The sequence below is a fragment of the Hyperolius riggenbachi genome, chromosome 1, assembly GCF_040937935.1.
Source record: "Hyperolius riggenbachi isolate aHypRig1 chromosome 1, aHypRig1.pri, whole genome shotgun sequence".
NCBI classification, from domain to species: domain Eukaryota; kingdom Metazoa; phylum Chordata; class Amphibia; order Anura; family Hyperoliidae; genus Hyperolius; species Hyperolius riggenbachi.
This window is the reverse complement of record NC_090646.1, coordinates 160142218-160156757: the sequence shown is the minus strand read 5'-3', so window position 1 is coordinate 160156757 and position 14540 is coordinate 160142218. Positions and strand designations below refer to the sequence as shown.

Below are 14540 nucleotides of genomic sequence, written 5' to 3'. Positions count from 1 at the left end.
TGAGCAAGTATGGCCACACCTGCTCAGTAAGCCAGAGCCACCTATGGACAAGTGGCTCCATGCTACTGCGCAGGCAGGGTTGCACCCCCTCAGGTGCAGCATGGTCCCGCTTGTGCACAGCAAAGATCATGAATGAAAGCTTCAAGATGGTCCTGGGTAGAGGTAGCGGCCTTGAGGAGGACACGGGAAACCTCTGGATGACCCAGATACTTTGTTTTTCAAAGCTAAGTATCTTGTTTGTTGTCCTTAGGTTCCCCTTGGGTATGCTTTAAATTGGTGAATGATACACTGTAGATATTTAAAGATATATAGGAGCATCTTCACCTAAAGGTGGCCACTAACGGTTCAATTTCTAGCAAAAAAAAGTTCGAACGGATTGGTTGTAAATAATTTCTGTTGATGGGCATAATCAATTACGAATGATTATAAAAACAGTCGTCTGATTGGATTTTTGGTGAACCAAAATTTGGATTTTCTTATTGGTTGATAGATAGGAAAGTTTGGTTTGTTGATAGTGCAGTGAATGATGTATTACGATATTTCACATCTGATCAGAATGATCTGATCGCTCGTACAATTTTTTGCTTGGATTGTTAGTGGCCACCTTCAGTCTTCGCGTTCTGTTGACATAAAGGTCCTGGTTAAATAAACTATACTTCTAAGTTTTCCTACAGGAGATGTTTTCACATCTTATCAATCTGGACACTGCAAGCAAAAAGAGCTTTAATACTTTTTAATTTGCTAGGGGTTGAAAATGTATTTTGTAAATAAGAAGAAAGCATCTCCTGAGAGACAGTTCAGGAAAAAAGCTTACAGCGTCCGGACCAAAGCCTCCTACACCCTCCAAGTCACTACAGTGAACAATGGCTACATGGGCAAATAGCGTACATCAAAAAAGGGCGTCGGGAAAAAAGGGCGCGTGGTGTAAACGATAAACAGTATTATCGTTTATAGAAATATTGTGTAGAATTTCGTTTAGAAATAGTGTTTTAAAAATTTATAAATCACTAAATAATGTGTATGAGTTCGGCAATTCTTAAAACGTTAATCTTCCCTGTTTGTAAACTGAAACTTATATTTACGTTTGTTAAAAACTCTCCCTGTACCTATCCCTGACCCCTAGACCCCCTGTTGGTGCCTAAACCTAAGACCCCCCTATTGGTGCCTAAACCTAAGACCTCCCTGTTGGTGCCTAAACCTAAGACCCCCCAGTTGGTGCCTAAACCTAAGACCCCCTATTGGTGCCTAAACCTAAGACCCCCCTGTTGGTGCCTAAACCTAAGACCCCACTATTGGTGCCTAAATCTAAGACCCCCCTATTGGTGCCTAAACCTAAGACCCCCCTATTGGTGCCTAAACCTAAGACCCCCCTGTTGGTGCCTAAACCTAAGACCCCCCTGTTGGTGCCTAAACCTAAGACCCCCCAGTTGGTGCCTAAACCTAAGACCCCCCTGTTGGTGCCTAAACCTAAGACCCCCCTGTTGGTGCCTAAACCTAAGACCCCCCTGGTGGTGCCTAAACCTAAGACCCCCTATGGATAATAATGTTTTACAGACATTAATAAATAAAAAATGTAAATAAAAAAATGTAAATAATTTTTTGGGGTGGATAATAATGTTTTAGAAATGTTTTAGAAATAGTGATTTAGTATCTTTATAAACGTTATTCGTCACGGGCTCATTTTGTAAAGTTAAATCATCACAAACATAGTTATAAATCCTTAAAAATCTCCGGGCGGCGTTTGTTAAAACGTTAATAATCTCCAGCGCCTTTGTTAAAACATTAATAATCTCCAGCGCCTTTTTTTCCCTGTTCGGCGCCCATTAAACGATATTTATAATGGGAGTGAATGGGGCGCCCTTTTTGTCCACTTGTCTCATGCGCCCAAATCTGCTGCTTCCAGGCAAATAAAACAGTAATAAATGTCAATGGAACAAAGAGTGAGAAAAACAGTCATTAGCCGAATGCATGGTCAATGAAATTCAAACAACTCCGAGTTGACGCAGAATTGTGCAAAGTTTAATGCAAATGTAAGCAGCTTTAAAATAGACAAATATAATCCCACCTTGGTTTCATTCAATTGGTCAATTTCAAGCATTTCATTGTCCATCCCTAATTAACAGTAACCAAAATGGCCATAGGGATCAGAGATGTGCAGTGCACAAGTGGGGTGCCAACTTTGCAAAATAGGGCAATAATTAAGGTCAGGTTTAGGTAGCCTGAGTACAGATTTCTGTATGATGTAAAAGGAGCAATTGCCCAACCACAGAAGAGCTGTAAGACAAAAAAGGAGGAGTGCTTCTATGTAATGTTATCCTTTTATTCACAATGCTTTTAGCACAAGTTTTCAAAACGGTTACAAGATTAAAAAAGAAGTTAGGGGTATCTGACAACTCAAAGCCTCCTCAGATATACAGGATATTCCTGCCATGGCCAGCGGGGGAGAGTCATTCGTTACGAACACTTCTGGAGGTGGGGGTTCCCAGGAAGAAAGCCAGCTCCCTAAACCCTATAAGTGTGTGTAAGGAGTGACTAGCATTGGCTTTGTGGCTGCTGCTGCATGCCATATCCACAGCAAAAACTGTGGATACAGCATGCAGGTGCCTGGCTCTTCTACTGACCACATATGCTATTGCTCCGTTGTTATTGCCTGATGAAGCGGGATCAAACCGGCGAAACGCGGTGCATATTTGGAGTTCATAAATAAAATATATTGACTGTCTTTACTACAGTCGTTGTGTGTCTACTTGGAGGAGGTAAGTCCACCACTACCTCCTCTATTTACCAAGAATTTGGTTTTTAAGCTCATTTAGCTTCATTTTATCCTTTTGGCGCCTCTGTTCACCTGCATAACATTTTTTAATCATTTCAGGACAGTCCATAAAAAAAAAAAGAAAAGAAAAAAAAAAAAGAAAATGCTCACTGGAGAAAAATGTATATGACTGCAATCAAGCAACTGATTTTTTTTAACTGTTTAGCAGCCTCCATGAGGCTCCACTATTCAGACAAGGTGAGCACTCTTTGATCCCCTAAGGACAAACAATATTCCATTTACGCATCTAGTTCAGGTTTTTATGGATGACTTGAGGATCACTAGAGATGATTTAGTAAACAATGTCCATTGTAAAATAAGAAGTTGAACAAGGCAGTTAAAGAACGAGCAGAGGTATTTTCCACATTACTATAATTGCAGATTACGTTTTACACATTTACAGTATTTATGGTTTCTACTGTGAAGTTTCAGCACAATGTTTCACCCTTACTTCACGTCTGACCTTAAGCAAGACCCAGCACTTGTGTTCAACAGCATTCTAATTTATTTATTTGTTTACTGGCGAGATGGAATGTTTTACAGGTCAATACTTTTCCACAGACTCCTGAGAGCTTTTTCAGCTCTCTGAGTGCAAATCTAGAAGTGATATCCCCACCAGGGAATGCTGTGTCAGGTGAAATACATTGATTACTCAGCACCTCAGTGTCACAAGCTGCATTTTCTCTTTCCTACAACTATTTATTTATTAGTTTAGAGAAAAGTCACTTTTCCAACAACCACTTCCCTGAGATCTACTCAGTAAGTTATTTAACCTCTTGTTTTCTACAACCATATTTTCAAAAAGTTCTTCCAAACCTCAATATTTAATATCTTCTTTCTATTAACTGATTTCAACTAAACCTATCTCCTTGGAAACTCCTGAGTTCTGTCATATATGTATTGCCTTGGATACCGGAAGATAGATTTTGTAGATGTCATATTTGAAAGTCCTGGCTGAAACAAGTCATTACATTTTTGTATCTGGGAGTCTACATAATTATTTCATCGGGTGCACGTGTCTACATAATTATTTGAGGGCTTCTGGCTACAAAATTATTTTAACTGGAGACAACTGGCTACTTACCGTAGTACCTTTTTCTGGGGGCACTTGGTAGCCATTTTAAAGTTAGCTTAAGTCTAATCCTTCCAACCACAAAGGTCAGACACATACCTAAAATGGCAAATATACTATACAAGTGGATAATATTATTTTTGCCGTGTTAATGTTAATTATTGAGCTCCAATTTCTTTTTAATTGAGGATTGTGTTTAATTTTGGGAAGCTGAGCTATGTTGTGAGGAGATGGAAAGCAGTGTTAAGGTGAGAGAGCTGGTCCAAATTTCACATCAGAGCCCAGAGTTCTGTAGCTGCACCACTGATTGAAGCTGCTTTCAATTTTAGCAGATTCTCATTAGATTAAATGCTTCAATCAAGTCTTAGCTCTGTTCCATTAAAAATATTGTTTAGTGTGTGCCAGCCTCAAAGTGAGTGTGAAGTGAACAGCTGCGAAGTGATGCTGTGTTCATATCAGAACACCAAGTCATGCATAGAGACATTGCCAGGGGAAATTTTCCCGGATTGTTGCTCCTTCCTCATTGAAAAATGGGAGCAGCAAAAATGGCAACAACCAGTCGTCTCCCTTTCCACCGCTACTAGTTATGCCAGACTGAAAAGTGCCATAAACCATGTCTTCTTTTTGTATATTTTATTATTGCTAATCCATCATAAATGGTAAATTGTGCTCACCAGTTGGTTCACATGTAGTAGATTACTTTGTGCTGTAGGTGGATTAGTTCCTAAGTCATGTTGGCTTTATAAATCTCTTCCTATGTTGTTTGACCTCTTGAAGACCACGGTGTTAAACCTCCCTAGTGACAAGACCATTTTTTTTACAAAATGTGCCACTGTAGCGTTAAGGGCTCACTGCAGGGTCGTACAATTTAGCACACAAGTGATACCCCCCCCCCCTGTTCTGCCCACCAACAGAGCTTTCTGTTGGTGGGCAATAATCTCTCCCAGGATGTTTATTTTTTTAAAATAAATATCTATTGTATTTTTTTAAAGTAAATAATGTTATTTTTTTTTTTATCATTTTTGTAATCTCTCCCCATCCCTCCCTCCCTCCCTCTCCCTGCCAGCCAATCAGTGCGATCGGCTGGCTTCAGCCTATGACAGCGGATCGCTGTAGTGCCTCCCAGGGGGACAGCCGTGTCACACGGCTGTCCCCAGTACAGCACTGCCGTAGATCGCAGTGATGTACATAGTAAATAGACAGCGGTTTCGTCGTCTAACATTCTCCTAGCAGCAATCGCCACTGGGAGACTGATGGCGGGGTGGAGCTCAGTCATTCATGCGGAGATGCGTGCATCGGAGAATGCAATCCCTGCAATCCCTTCCCCTGGTACTTCACTCCAATTGGTGTGGAGTGGTCCTGGGGCTGCCGCACTGCTCACACCAATTGGCGTGGAGCCGTAGTTTAGCGGTTAAAGCCCTTAAACAGACAGGATATTGTTAGCTGGCAGACAACATCACGTCACTGATTCCATGTTTCCCCTGGAAATTGGAGTGGCTGTACCTGAATAGCCGGGAGCCTCGTACATACATCCAAGGACCATCAACTGCAGGGAATGTAACTTGATCCCTTGGGCAAAAGTTTCAAGCTAACAGCTGTACAGATGTATCGTTAACCTGCAGGCTAGCCATTGGTCCTGTTGCTACGGAGGTGGGAGCCCAGTGGAGTGAAAGAAACAAGGAGAAGAATTATTCTCGCCACCTGTGCTCAGCTGAGATGATCCAGTGTTGTGCCACTTTTAGCTCCGCATCATAAATAGTTATAATTATAAGACAGCACACATGCGCGCCTCCCTTAGGCAGCAGGTTCTACTGTTGTGCTCTCTTCTGCTTTTTGATACCTTTTATAGTATCCTGCTGATCCACAGCTGTTATGACTACATTAACCACTTGCCGACTGCATGCTTATACCGTGCGTCGGCAAAGTGGCAGCTGCAGGACCAGCGACGCAGTATTGCGTCCCAGCTCTAGGCTGATTAATCAGGAAGCAGCCGCTCGCGCGAGCGGCTGCTTCCTGTCAATTCACGGCGGGGGGCTCCGTGAATAGCCTGCGGGCCGCCGATGGCGGCTCGCAGGCTAAATGTAAACACAAGCGGAAATAATCCGCTTTGTTTACATTGTACGGTGCTGCGCAGCAGCAGCGCCGTAAGGCAGAACGGCGATCCCCGGCCAATCAGCGGCCGGGGATCACCGCCATGTGACAGGGGACAGCCTGTCACTGGCTGCACAGGACGGATAGCGTCCTGTGCAGCCCGGTTCACCAGGGGGGGCCAGGTAGGAGAGGGAGGGGGTGGATTTCGCCGCGGAGGGGGGCTTTGAGGTGCCCCCCCCCCCCCCGCAACACCCGGCAGACAGGAGCGATCAGACCCCCCCCAGCACATCATCCCCCTAGTGGGGAAAAAAGGGGGGCGATCTGGTCACTCTGCCTGCACCCTGATTTGTGCTGGGGGCTGCAGAGCCCACCCAGCACAGATCAGCTAAAACAGCGCTGGTCCTTAAGGGGGGGTAAAGGGTGGGTCCTCAAGTGGTTAAGCTGTCTCTTGCTTACCCTGGAGACAACCCTGCTGTGTCCTGTTGATCGCCACAGATGTGTCCCACTGATCATGATCCCCTGCAGCTCAACTGCTTCAACTAGCTTGCTTTCCACCCTGCATTAGTCTGCCATTCCAGCAGTGCCTTATCCTGATTGGCTTGCTGCCCATACTGACAATTTTTGCAAATGGTAACAAAAGCTGATGAAGTAGCTATATCTGACACCACCCTGGCACTCCAGATCTCTCAATGACACCTCAATCACATCTGTGTACTGCAGTACACTCGCTAGATTCTCAACAGAGGTGGCTTCAATCAAACAACTTTGCCAGAGACCATTTAGCGGACGTGCAAAGCCCTTATGGTCCCCACATCTCTGACCCTGGCTCTCTTCCTTGTGAGGTGGTAGCTTCATGGCATTACTCTATCCCTGAGGGTAATGGATAAAGGTGCAATGATGTTATCACTAACATTACACTTTCTCCCCATCCTCTGCCCAAATAAGAAGGCATATAATCATTCAGGTAAGAGCTGTCGTCGGTCAGCAGGAGAGAATAATGTGGACAGAACTGCAGCAACAGACTGGTACTTCCACAGCAGTGGCATTAAGATTAGGAGTGAGCCTAGAAGAAAAATCTATTTCCTAAGTAAAGTATACATTGTTATATCTTAACATTGATCCCTTTCCATATCAGACTTGTTTCTGTGGCGCTAAAGTGGTCTGAAACTCAACATTTCTTCTCTGCTCTAAAAGATTATTCACAGCATCAGATTTACTACCACAAAAAGTTTGTAGCATAACATCATTCAAACAGTTAAACACAGCACTTTGTTCTGCAGTGAAAAGCTATTTGCTTAAGTGGGGAGCTTCTGGATGCCTCTGAAGAGGTGATAACATTAACTTTTGTTTACATCCCTTTGTCTACTGCATTCCTACCTGTGCTTAAAATGAGCTCTCTCTGCAGTAGAAGCAGAGAGCTGGGAAGTGATCACTAAATAGATTTTAACATATAATTACAGCAGTTATGCAAGAAAATGCAATTGCAGCTTTCAGAGCAGATAAACTTTACTTTGAAAACTTGTGATTTGTAAAAAGAAAATATTACTTGTGCACAAAAGCAAATATGGTATCTGTATTGGTATAAAAAAAAGTAGGATTTTTTTTTTAATTGAATGGTATGTCAGTTTTATCCCACTTTTTACCTCCCCCGGGATGAGTAACTATGTCCCTGCAAAATGCCACAACTCTGTGCAGGGGCATAGCTACTACATCCCTCCCGCCATGCCCCTCGCTCGCCCCCCCACCTCCCACCCCCCGCACTTGTTACTGCCGCTCATTACCACCGATCGCCCTCCGCTAGATCAATAAATGGGAAAACAAATCCCATTCATTGATCTAATTCCCCGTGTGAATGGCTGCAGCCATCTATTCAAATGGCTCTGCCATTTATGAATCCTGTGCGCGTAGTGCTTCCAATTCCGTACTAACAGTACGGAGCTGAAGTAACCACTGAGGACATCTTGTGGCCAAATTATAATATTACATCCCCCTTTTTTATTTTTCAGTTTATCATCCCTAGTTACTTTTTTTTTTAATTAACCCCTGACCACCCACACTCCCCTAAAGTTACCATTTTTTTATTTTTTATTTTTTTTAATTAAAAAAAAAAATTACAAATAAAAAAATACATAAATAGTTACCTTAGGGACTGAACTTTTTTAATATGTATACAAAAGCTGTACACTACAATTACTTTATAAATTATGGGCTTGTAATAGGGAGAGACGCAAAACTTAAAAAATGCACCTTTATTTCCAAATAAAATATTGGCGCCATACATTGCACTAGGGAAAAGTTTTAAACGTTGCAATAACCAATACAAATGGGCAAATAAAATGTGTGGGTTTTAATTACGGTTGCATGTTTTATTCTGAAACTATAATGGCCAAAAAACTGAGAAATAATGAATTTTTTAATTTGTTTTCTTATTATTACCATTAAAACTGAGTTAGAATAAAATAATTCTTAGCAATAAGTACCCCGCAAAGAAAGCCTAATCAGTGGCGAAAAAAACAAGATATAGATTGTTTCATTGTGATAAGTAATAATAAAGTTATAGGTGAATGAATGGAAGGAGCGCTGACAGGTGAAAATTGCTCTGGTTTTTTGAGAGGAAAAACCCTTCGAGGTGAAAAGGTTAAGTAAGCAAAGTATTTATAGGTCCACATTAACTGCACAGCCCCATTAACTTAATCATCTTCAGTCTGGAATGCTCATATCTTGTGAGATGAAAAGATTATCTCCTACCTAACACCGCACATAGATTTTTTTTCAGTAACGGATCTGATTTGATAGGATAAGAATGTTTCCCACTGACTTTCACACTGAGATGAAAAGCAATCTTCAGCTTATTGACTAGTTTGCATGCTACGATTTTCTGTTTACACAATTGCAGATGTGAAGCCCAGGTAGGCCTCTCAAGTTGTTTCTCTATCAGTATTCCTTCTGTAGCAACTACAGTTCAGAACAAGCGAAAAGCGAAAACAATGTTAGCCTGTATAAGCAACATGAGCAGTTCTTTTTTTGCAAGCAATTTTCAGTTAACTGTTAAGAAGATATGGCAGTAAAAACAAACTGGACTCTGAACAACTGCAGAGTGGCTTCAGCAATCTTCCTTGTTATTGTGTCTTTATATCGTGCTGCTTCTGCTTTTGTGTTTTAAATACACAAAAAGTAAACATTTACAGAAGACGGACTGGCACGCATAGGGAAATGTGTTTGAAACGGGGAAGTCGTATTGTTGGTGACTGTGTGAATATGGCTGCAGCACTCACAGTGTACAGATTATAGTAAGCAGCGCAGGGGATAATTAAATTCCCTGGCATGACAGAATGAAGTAATGTTTTCTGAGCTATCTAATTGCTGACTGGACATGTTGTGTTTCCAAACAAGACAAGTGGAAGGACAAAGAACGTTCTCGACAAGCTGTGATTGAATGTGAATCCTAGAGAGACCGAGGGACACAATAGTAACCGTTTGGAGAATTAGTTTTTGTGGTTCGTGAAACCTAATCATGAAGCAGAGAGAGAGAGAGAGAGAGAGAGTTGCTCTACTGAGATATACTGGCAAATGACCTTAAAATGAACCTGCCACTTCCCCACATGTACTGAACTTATTAAAGCTAAACTTAAGGTTTGTGAAACGTGGGATTATGCTTGATGAAGTCACATGGAGGATCTGACCTGCCACACTTGCTCCCTTGTTATTCTTGACATCTCACCTTAAATAAAGTCACCCTGTTACTTTCTTACAAATAATAAACTAATCGTAGAGAAAGGATCCGCAAACCAGACTTGGCTCAGAGAAAAAATGTCCGTTCTTTATTAGAAATATCCACATGACAGAAAAATGTGCAATAAAATCACAGGATCGACTAACGCGTGTCGGGCTTACAATCTGCCCTTAATCATAGTCAAAGTGAACCTGTCAAGGAAGCGACTTATAAATGGCTGTGAGGGATGACTACACCCCTCTCAAGCCAACAGCCAGGTCCTTGAAGGGAAACATTACATACAATTAAATAAAAACAAGCTTACAGTTTATAAAATATTACAAAAATGTATAAAAAAGTAAAAGTAATGTAAAAAGAGATGACCACTGGAACTATAATGTTATTATAGGAAATATCAAAAAGAGAAAGCAAATACAAAAACAAAAGGGTACTATGTCAGTCAGTAATCATACACTAAGTTCAAATCCCACCTTTTATTTAAGCCTAGGGGTGTACGAGTACCTAACCTATGGATCCAGTAAGCCTCTCGTTTTAACAGGAGTCTCTGGATGTCACCTCCTCTGGTGGGACAGGTGACTCGTTCCACTCCCTGGAAGCTAAACGATTTTAGGTTTCCTTTATGTACAGTTTCAAAATGTTTAGAAACTGCTGATTTTTGAAATGTGTTCCAATGTGTGCCACAGTAGTGCTCAGCTATTCGTGCTCTTAGGTTGCGAGTGGTGCAACCCACATATTGAATCTTGCACTCTAGGCAAGATATGACATAGATCGTATGTTTCGTGTCACAATTCACATATTGCTTAATGGGAAAACTAGTATTGAAAGAATAAGAGGGCACTGTAATTCCCCGTTTGTGGCAATGACAATATTTGCAGGTCTGGTAGCCGCAGGGATATGAACCCACTGTGGCTAGCCATGTAGGGGTTCTCAGGTTACCCGGGTATTTACAGGACACCCGCCATGTTCTCTCCAGTTTTAAAGATTTTGTGTGGGACGATGGATATACATGGGCGACCTTGGATGTCGCCGCGTTGTATTCATCGATTCCACACGAACGAGCTCTTCAAGCTCTCGAATTTCATCTCATTAAATATTCTACGTTTGACGTGTCTTTGCGGGCTTTTCTCCTGGAGGCCGTCGAGTACCTCCTCACACACAACTATTTTATGTTTGATTCTAGGTTTTTTCTCCAGAGGTGCGGAGCTTCTATGGGGGCTAAATTTTCCCCCTCTCTCGCCAACCTCTACATGGGGTGGTGGGAGGAGCTCCGCATCTTTGGAGATTCTAACCCTTATGCCTCCCATATCATATGGTATGGGAGATTCATTGACGATTTGTTGTTGGTGTGGGGGGGTCCTCCGGGCCTCCTGGAGGAATTCCTGGCTTATGTCAATCAAAACCAATTGAATCTTGTGTTTACAATGAATTCAAACATTGATAAGATTGATTATCTTGATTTAACCTTGCTTAGCGATTCTACATCTCGTTCAGTTTCTACACGCACTTTTCGTAAGGCCACAGCAGGCAATTCAATTTTACTTGCAAATTCATGTCATCCCAAACATACCATAAATGCTATTCCGACAGGAGAGTTCATTAGAGCAGCCCGCAACTGTTCCAATCCATGTGATCTACAATCTGAATTTGATCAGGTGGAATACAGACTTAGACAGAGGGGATACACAAACAGACAATTGGAATTAGGACGCATAAAAGGAACCAAGAAAACACGATCAGATCTACTGGGGACTGCGAGACGGGAGGGAGGTAGCACTGATAAAGTCACCTTCGTCACAGAATATAGTTTGGAATTTACAAAAATTACCAACATTGTGAGAAAATACCTCCCAGTTTTACATTCAGATCCCAAACTCAAAAAAGTTCTTGATGGCGGATGGCGTTTTTCTGCCAGAAAGGCCAGAACTCTGGGCTCTATCCTTTCTCCTAGCCTCTTTAGGTCCCCTTCCTCATCACATACCCCTACATGGCTAGCCACAGTGGGTTCATATCCCTGCGGCTACCAGACCTGCAAATATTGTCATTGCCACAAACGGGGAATTACAGTGCCCTCTTATTCTTTCAATACTAGTTTTCCCATTAAGCAATATGTGAATTGTGACACGAAACATACGATCTATGTCATATCTTGCCTAGAGTGCAAGATTCAATATGTGGGTTGCACCACTCGCAACCTAAGAGCACGAATAGCTGAGCACTACTGTGGCACACATTGGAACACATTTCAAAAATCAGCAGTTTCTAAACATTTTGAAACTGTACATAAAGGAAACCTAAAATCGTTTAGCTTCCAGGGAGTGGAACGAGTCACCTGTCCCACCAGAGGAGGTGACATCCAGAGACTCCTGTTAAAACGAGAGGCTTACTGGATCCATAGGTTAGGTACTCGTACACCCCTAGGCTTAAATAAAAGGTGGGATTTGAACTTAGTGTATGATTACTGACTGACATAGTACCCTTTTGTTTTTGTATTTGCTTTCTCTTTTTGATATTTCCTATAATAACATTATAGTTCCAGTGGTCATCTCTTTTTACATTACTTTTACTTTTTTATACATTTTTGTAATATTTTATAAACTGTAAGCTTGTTTTTATTTAATTGTATGTAATGTTTCCCTTCAAGGACCTGGCTGTTGGCTTGAGAGGGGTGTAGTCATCCCTCACAGCCATTTATAAGTCGCTTCCTTGACAGGTTCACTTTGACTATGATTAAGGGCAGATTGTAAGCCCGACACGCGTTAGTCGATCCTGTGATTTTATTGCACATTTTTCTGTCATGTGGATATTTCTAATAAAGAACGGACATTTTTTCACTGAGCCAAGTCTGGTTTGCGGATCCTTTCTCTACGATTTGTGCTAAAGGACTGGCTCTCTAGATCCTGCACCGACTGGTATGTGTTATTATGGGGGTAGAGCGTTTATGAACTTGTTCTTAAATAATAAACTAAATTGTAGATGTGTGATACCCAAGATTCTTGTTTAGGCTAACTGCAATTCCCATATGCATGGGAAAGATAATTACAATATGAATACCTACATTTTTGCCCCAAGACCCCTGCCACCAATTCAATTCAGGTCATATGGCACCAGAATCAGCTAATTCAATTTTATAACTTGCTAGACATAATGTGGACACCGTCCTAGTATACCAGAAAATGAAGATAGTCAAACCTCTATTATAAACATTGCTAAAATTTCCTGTGTATTATTATTTGCATAGTATCCTCCATTTCTACTTTTCATTACATCCTTAACCACTTGAGGACCTAGGGCTTTCTACCCCTTAAGGACCGGCCACTTTTTTTCCATTCAGACCACTGCAGCTTTCACGGTTTATTGCTCGCTCATACAACCTACCACCTAAATGAATTTTGGCTCCTTTTCTTGTCACTAATAAAGCTTTCTTTTGGTGCTATTTGATTGCTCCTGCGATTTTTACTTTTTATTATATTCATCAAAAAAGACATGAATTTTGGCAAAAAAATGATTTTTTTAACTTTCTGTGCTGACATTTTTCAAATAAAGTAAAATTTCTGTATACATGCAGTGCGAAAAATGTGGACAAACATGTTTTTGATAAAAAAAAAAACCCATTCAGTGTATATTTATTGGTTTGGGTAAAAGTTATAGCGTTTACAAACTATGGTGCAAAAAGTGAATTTTCCCATTTTCAAGCATCTATGACTTTTCTGACCCCCTGTCATGTTTCATGAGGGGCTAGAATTCCAGGATAGTATAAATACCCCCCAAATGACCCCATTTTGGAAAGAAGACATCCCAAAGTATTCACTGAGAGGCATAGTGAGTTCATAGAAGATATTATTTTTTTGTCACAAGTAAACGGAAAATGACACTTTGTGAAAAAAAAAAAAAAAGTTTCCATTTCTTCTAACTTGCGACAAAAAAAAATGAAATCTGCCACGGACTCACCATGCCCCTCTCTGAATACCTTGAAGGGTCTACTTTCCAAAATGGGGTCATTTGTGGGGTGTGTTTACTGTCCTAACATTTTGGGGGGTGCTAAATTGTAAGCACCCCTGTAAAGCCTAAAGGTGCTCATTGGACTTTGGACCCCTTAGCGCAGTTAGGCTGCAAAAAAGTGCCACACATGTGGTATTGCCGTACTCAGGAGAAGTAGTATAATGTGTTTTGGGGTGTATTTTTACACATACCCATGCTGGGTGGGAGAAATATCTCTGTAAATGACAATTTGTTAATTTTTTTTACACACAATTGTCCATTTACAGAGATCTTTCTCCCACTCAGCATGGGTATGTGTAAAAATACACCCCAAAACACATTATACTACTTCTCCTGAGTACGGCGATACCACATGTGTGGCACTTTTTTGCACCCTAACTGCGCTAAAGGGCCCAAAGTCCCATGAGTACCTTTAGGATTTCACAGGTCATTTTGAGAAATTTCGTTTCAAGACTACTCCTCACGGTTTAGGGCCCCTAAAATGCCAGAGCAGTATAGGAACCCCACAAATGACCCCATTTTAGAAAGAAGACACCCCAAGGTATTCCATTAGGAGTATGGTGAGTTCATAGAAGATTTTATTTTTTGTCACAAGTTAGCGGAAAATGACACTTTGTGAAAAAACACAATTAAAATCAATTTCCGCTAACTTGTGACAAAAAATAAAATCTTCTATGAACTCGCCATACTACTAACGGAATACCTTGGGGTGTCTTCTTTCTAAAATGGGGTCATTTGTGGGGTTCCTATACTGCCCTGGCATTTTAGGGGCCCTAAACCTTGAGGAGTAGTCTTGAAACGAAATTTCTCAAAATGACCTGTGAAATCCTAAA

At 41.3% G+C, this 14540-nt stretch overlaps 1 protein-coding gene across 1 annotated transcript in view; it reads left to right on the top strand.

Moving 5' to 3' along the window:
* GALNTL6 (polypeptide N-acetylgalactosaminyltransferase like 6) overlaps window positions 1-14540 on the top strand; it is a 1483691-nt gene that overhangs the window by 1310924 nt on the left and 158227 nt on the right. The gene's annotated exons all lie outside the window — the stretch shown is intronic.